At 39.3% G+C, this 7,308-nt stretch overlaps 1 long non-coding RNA gene across 1 annotated transcript; it reads right to left on the reverse strand.

Moving 5' to 3' along the window:
- Positions 1–469: 469 nt before the first annotated feature.
- Positions 470–5,450, reverse strand: LOC142256620 (uncharacterized). The gene is made up of 5 exons (XR_012727553.1): positions 5,367–5,450; positions 2,130–2,220; positions 1,953–2,040; positions 1,160–1,283; positions 470–928 (listed from the first exon to the last, which is right to left on the reverse strand). It is a non-coding gene; the product is annotated as an uncharacterized LOC142256620 (long non-coding RNA).
- Positions 5,451–7,308: the final 1,858 nt, after the last annotated feature.

Below are 7,308 nucleotides of genomic sequence, written 5' to 3' on the forward strand. Positions count from 1 at the left end.
GGTGGAATGCAAGTCTATAAACAAATAACAAGCAAAAAGTTAATATGGTTTTAAACTTTTATCATCCATTAATGAAAATATATTATAACCATTATACTACAACTATTTACCAAAAATGTGTATTTATTTCTAATTTACTTTCGCAAAGATAAATCCAACTGACGGCCACTGGTCTCCATTTCTCTGAACAGTAGCAGACCATCAGAAGATGAATGTCATTTGTCTTCTCTGTAATTTGCACATAATATGAAGTGTCAGCCCAAAGTGAGACTCAAGGAAGAAGTTAACACTTCAAGATTTAAGGATTGGTTATTTTTAAGTATTATACAAAGAAAATAGATTTTCCAAAGTCTTTTTTATGATGACACCATTTGCTTTATATCTGAAGTTTTATCCTCAGTTATCATTACATTTCTATAAAATCATACAGACACGACACATTGCTTAGAGAATATTTATTGAAGGGTTCAGATAATCACATCCTAATAGAAATCTTTAGATATTAGAAATTTTTAAAAATTTATTCTCAGCAGTTTATTGGCTTAGACTTTTCCAGCTGGACCAATGGTCTGCAAATTATGATTAGTGTAATACGATTGCCAGCATCACAGTCGTACGGGTGGTGAAAATCCCCAAATATTCTGGTTTATCAACGTCTGACCATTTTGAAATGAGCTCCAGCTCCTGAATTGCAAAGCCAAGAAAGAATTTGGAAGACAAAATACATTGTCTTGTTCTATCACATGTATGATTAAGAAGATGAGAGGAAGATGATGGAAAAGCATGATTATTTATCCATTAATTCATTAATGACGACCATCCCGGAGATTTCATCATATTTCTATTATCCCATTCAAGTCGTCAAAGTTTAATTTGCAGGAAGAAGCATTAATACAATCTTAAAAAGAGAATGTCATTTTTGTCCAATCTGTAAGCACAAAAACAACAAACATTACAAAAAAAGTTCTATGTGCATAAAAACACTAATTGTTGCTTACAATACAATGAAACACTAATGGTATTACATGCACATGAGCTGTATACACATATTAATAGGATCCATTCTAGTTATAATTGTATATAAAGTTGGTTTATCTCTATTTTGTTTGCATTAGGTTATAAAATGTCCACAGTGTTTATGAGATAGAATTTTACTCACTTGTAATTATTACTTCCACCCTCTACACAAATTATCTATTTGAGATTTTATGCCTTCCCGCTCCTTGGATGACTTACAGCATAATTATCCACATGTGATTTTCTGTTTGATTCTAAGTCTTTATCTGGAGAAAAAAAATGTTTTAATTAAATATTATGACTAAGTATAAAATCTCGTGCTCAAGAATATTTTGCATTGTTGCTCCAATATATTGGGTTTCTCTGCTTATTACCATAACATGGAATTTTCCAGAATAAATATTTGGTTCCAAGTGGTTACAATGTAACAATTGTTTTGTTGAGGCTAACACAAAATAAGCATAAATGTAATTTTTTTTATACCAGAGTCAACAATTGTACCTAAATCAATTATATTTATCTATTTTTGATTAGTTTTTCAAAATAAAAATATTCCCAGTTCCTGACGCTAAACACGGATCTGGTAAATGGAGCGGGATTGAAGCTCGGTTAATTGAATGATTGAAAACAGTTTATTTTACAAAAGGACTAGTGCACAGTAGATGTAATTCTGTTATGACTACAAGTCCCTGCCAAACCCTGAGTCTTGTGACCTGGATATACAGCCTCATATGTTCCTTAGAAGCTGTTGTTTTGGGGCCTGACCAGCCGTCAAGCTGGGAATGGCCGCTATATGATATTGTAAATTAACATAAAGATTGGAGTTTGCACATCAGTCAATTATTCCTCTTGGATGATCCCCATTGTGTCACTTACATGCATATCCATCAGTATTACACAAGGGGCCAGTGCAACAATGATAATTTCTTTTATACCTATAAGTTCCAGAATCTTTTGAACGCTTTACTCCACATAACATAAAATTTTCACAGCCTTTCCTCATTTTATTTCCGAAAATTCCATCTATTAAAACAATAAATAAACATAATAAAAACAGGACTATGGCGGTAATACTGTGTTTTTCCAGAAAAGAAGAATCGATTTGTACTCACTATTGTACGTCCATTCAGAAAAAGTTAATCACAGTCTCTTTACAATTGGATGGGACGTTGCAATCACAAGACTTACACTTAAGGGAAAATCCTGCAAAAATAAAGGTGATAAACCATTGATTTTATATGGTGGTAGTCAAAAGAGAAATTAAACAAAAAGATGAATATTTTAGTTGTCATTAAAATCATATTTTTCATTATCAAAGACCCAGATATTAACCCCTTCATGCTACGGCCCGTTTCTGATTTTGCGCTTTTGTTTTTTCCTAACTTTCTTCCAAGAGGAATACATTTTTTATTTTTCCTTCATTATGGCTGTATGAGGGCTTATTTCTTCGCAGCACGAGATGTAGATTTGAAAGACACCATTCATTATACCATACAGTGCACTTGAAAATGGGAAAACTATTAGAACTGAGGTGGAATTGCAAAAAAAAGTTCCATTCCACATTTGTTTTTTCCTCCCCTCCAAGAAAAAGATTACACTTGTATCAGATTTGATTATTATGTGTTAGTATCACGCACCAGCATTTGTCACTTTATCTTTGCACATTGTTGTGTCAATGCAATTTAAAAGATTATAAACAATTCTATATTGCCCAATAAAACTCCACCTTTAATCATATTTTTAATATTTCATTTTATTGAAATATTACCGCTGCCAAAAAATGTAATTCTGGCATTTTGTTGTTTATTTCCCCCAATATCCTGTTTACGAATTAAATTAATTAATTTAATATTTTGATATATTGGACATTTCTGAACTTGGCAAAACTAAATATGTGTATTATTATTTTTTTCTTTTATTTTCATTGCTTTCAATAGGGAAAAAGGGGGTGATTTGAACTTAGTGTTTTGTGGGGGTTTTCATATTGTTTAAAACCTTTTTACTTTTTATTGTATTTAATAAACCCATTCGTTGTCTAGAAGCTGCAACCATCCACTTCTGTACAAACTAGTGCATCTGCATCATCCGCAGCATCAGTATCAGTATCAACATCAGCACCAACATCACCGCCAGCATCAGCGTCAGCATAAACATCAGTACCAACATCACCGCCAGCATCAGCATCAACATCAGTACCAACATTACCGCCAGCACCAGCATCAGCATCAACATCAGCACCAACATCACTGCTAGCATCAACATCAGCACCAGCATCAGCGTCAGCATCAACATCAGCACCAACATCCCCGCCAGCATCAGCATCAACATCAGTACCAACATCACCGCCAGCACCAGCATCAGCATCAACATCAGCACCAACATCACTGCTAGCATCAACATCAGCACCAGCATCAGCGTCAGCATCAACATCAACATCAATAACGGCAAGCATCAGTATAAACATTGTATAAAAGAAAATATGAGTTCCTATGAACCCCAGCATGCAGCCACATTCACAGAAAATTCATCATAGTAGACATAGGGGTCATCATCACACACAATCTTGGCTGTCATCACAACCAATCGGTGACCTACGATTACGTCATGGAAATGCCGGTGGCAGCACGGAATGAGGAACTCTTTGCAGGTGTGTATTAATCACTGTTGTCAGAGATTGACAGCGGGATTTAGCTGGTTAACAGTGACTGGACGATCTCCGGTCCCCCCATGGCTGTTAGAGGCACGATGGCTGGCAAGGAAAGATGTGGACTTGGCAAGCGAACCCGCATCAAATCAAAGGACACAACATATGACCAAAATATCAAGAAGGGGTTCACGATTGCCAAAATTGTCACTCTGCCCCCACATTGAATTTAAGAATCCCTCTGGTGTAATTTGTATTATTTCCGCACCAGGCTGTTATCATTAATTTCTCTTCCCTTTGTGTAGTAAAATACTTACTGGTTGGTGTCTTCTGCTGTTAACGGAGCTGCTCCAGTCCATATACCAGGGTTTGTGACTTGACAGATTGCTCTACTGTTTGCTGGGAAGACTGGAAGTCCATTCTCAGTATAAGTCTATGAGGGTTAGAATAAAGGGCCCGTTACACGCTACGATATATCTAACGATATGTTGTCGGGGTCACGTCGATAGTGACGCACATCCAGCATTGTTTGACATATCGTAGCGTGTGACAGCTACGAGCGACTGAGATTGAGCCAAAATACTCACCTTATCGTTGCTTGATGACATGTCGTTCATTTTCATAATATCGATCAATTTCCAGGATGGAGGTTGTTTGTCGTTCTCGAGGCAGCACACATCACTCCGTGTGACACCCTGGGAACAGCGAACACAGCTTATCTGCATACCGCCGGCAATGCAGAAGGAAGGAGGTGGGCGGGATGTTACGACCCGCTCATCTTTGCCCCTCCGCTTCAATTGGCCAGCCCCTGTGTGACGTCATGGTGACGCCGAACGTCCCTCCCCCTTCAGGAAGTGGATGTTCGCAACCCATAGCGAGGTCGTTTGGAAGGTAAGTACGTGTGACGGGGGTTATCGACTTTGTGCGACATGGGCAACAAATTGCCCGTGTTGCACAAACGATGGGGGCGGGTTCAATCGCGCATGCAATCACACGACAAATCGTAGCGTGTAAAGCGGCCTTTAGGCTCTCATAGACTTACATTGAGTGCTAATAATAGTTAGCTTTGATTTTTGAACAGCCTCAATATGGCTGAGCGGCACTAGAATGACGCCGACCTCAGTATAGGACAGTGATTTATAAGTATTGTACTAATGGTAGGGAACAAACATTAGTGATAACATTAAAAAAATCCACCTGTATGGCACTTTACAATTATGATTCACTGTTCATTATAGTCATTATAGTCAACAATCTAGATCAATACATGACATAGAATAATTGAATTATTTAACATTTGGGGTACATATAGGCTAATTTTGGTAAAAAAAATCCATAGTTGATTGTTGCTTAAAGGGGATTTGTCACCAGGTTTTTGCTCCCTCATCTGGAAACAGCACAGTCCTGTAATGATAATCTACTGCTGATTAACAGATATTTTCTTAACTACACTAAGAAGCCCAGTAAGTGAAACATCTTTGGAATCAGGATCTCTTTCCCTATAAAGCTTTCAGATTATGTGGCAAAACCTGGTGACAGATTCCTTTAATGTCACCGCATTAGCCAGAACTGTGTAAAATCAAGAAAAAGTGCATTTTAAAAAGCATTGACCTGCTGACTATTTAGGAGGAGCAATATAGTAAAATTTCAGACTCTCCTCATTGCACTATGTGTATATGCTGTGAAGTGTCTACATTAGTCTTACCGGAGCTGACAAGAGCAGAGATCAGGCAAAGAAATGCCACAAGGTTCTTCATTGTGGATGATGGGGAGTCTTCTCGGATTCTCTTCTGCTCATCCTGTTGTCTGTACACCGGGATCATATAAATACTCTTTTGAAAGGTTAAAATAACCTATTGACTCATAGGATGGATAGGTTGTATATTATTTGGGCACCAAGGCACAGCACAACGTCCAAGTGTCCCTGGCAGAAAACTCCCCTCTCAGCAAAACTTAATGTTCCAGCACAAATCAACAATGATGTGATGATCTATATTACAAGGAGTGCAGAATATCTGTCAAAATGCTCTTCCCAAGAAGAGGAGAACACTGTGCCTTGTTTGCTTTTATTAAAATAGTAATTAAATTAAATTTCTTGAGGAAATGTATTTGGGTGGATTTATTTTCTTTGTGTAACAAGCTACCAATTGTCCTTTTTCTGCGCAGTAAATTTCAAACACTGAACATTATTACTTTCTTAATATAATTGGCCATTTCTCGGGCTCCTGTGAGCAATCAGGGTGGTCTGAACGAGCTACCGGAGCCTCTAGTGCATGCATAATTATCTTCCATCTCTGGGACGTTATTGGCCGATGATTGGGAAGAGCGCTATCGGCAGCAGATTTTAATGATTTGTATTCTGAGGTGTATTCTGCGGCAGAACATTTCTTAGATGACCATTAATACCCTCATTGATAGTAGACAAGGCGTGTAATGCATGGATCTTTGCACTTTGAATTTGACTTGTCCATGCTTACTGGTCCAAGTATCGGCGGTAAAATGCACCCTGTCACACACAGAGTTTCTTAAGGAAGTTGTGATGTTGTGTGTGACACGCTGGAGTAGCACAGGCACACCTTTCTTGGAGAAGTAAGGGTGCTTTACACGCTGCGACATCGCTAGCGATTTCGATAGCGATGTGACACGCCAGATTGTAGATGCGATCTGCCGAGATCGCACATGTGACCGGTGCTATAAAAACGACATATCTGCGATCTGGCGTGTCACATCGCTAACAAGATTGCTAGTGATGTCGCAACCTGTAAAGCACCCTGTAGTGGTGACTGGGCATCTGGTACTGGGGCACTTCGATGGACATAAGGTCTCGAAAATCCTCTGTGTCCACCAGGCGGAAAGGCAGCATTTCTGTAGCTAGCAGCTTGCAGATGGTGAAATTCAACCTCTTAGCTTTGTCATGGCTTTGAACAAATGGTCTTTTACTTCTCCACATCTTAGGGACCGAGGGCTGGCTGCTGTGCTGAAATGGTGTTGAGTAGGGTGTCCCTGGCAAACTGCTGGTCTGTGAGGAAGGGGATATAATGTTGCCTTAATTAAAAGGTGGTGCTCTCGATGTCTGAGAGAGCTCAACACCAGCAGCTGTTTCTACTTCCAAAACAACTAACAACCTGCCAATCATACTGCCTGTTGCGGGTAAGGAGGTGTAAGGTCTGCGTCCAAAAGCATGTGTGACTGCTGTCCCCACAGTCACAGAGGATGAAGAGCACGCAGATGCACTTTATTGGGAAGATGGTGGATGGCACGCCAGGCCGCATAGTAGGACAGTAAGCTTCCCACTGTGACTTATGCTTCATATCCATGTGACGGTTCATGGATGAAGTACTCAAACTAGTGAGTTTTTGGCCTCTACTTAGAGATTGGTGACAAATCTTACAGATGACATGAGTTGGGTGATCCTTTGCAATGTCAAAAAAGACCCAGGCTATGCAAGACTTACAGCCAATACCACCTGCAGAGCCACCACGACTTCTGCTCAGAGGCACAGTTGTGGCTGAGGATACAGTTGTTGACTTGCTGCCAGTACTCCGTCTCTGTCCAGGAAGGAGCAACTTAACCTCGTCTTTAGTAGCATCCTCCTGCACCTCCTCTGCTGACCTCTTCGACTGGCTGACTGTGGGTTGAAAATAAGT

The sequence above is a fragment of the Anomaloglossus baeobatrachus genome, chromosome 11 (assembly GCF_048569485.1).
Source record: "Anomaloglossus baeobatrachus isolate aAnoBae1 chromosome 11, aAnoBae1.hap1, whole genome shotgun sequence".
Taxonomy (NCBI): domain Eukaryota; kingdom Metazoa; phylum Chordata; class Amphibia; order Anura; family Aromobatidae; genus Anomaloglossus; species Anomaloglossus baeobatrachus.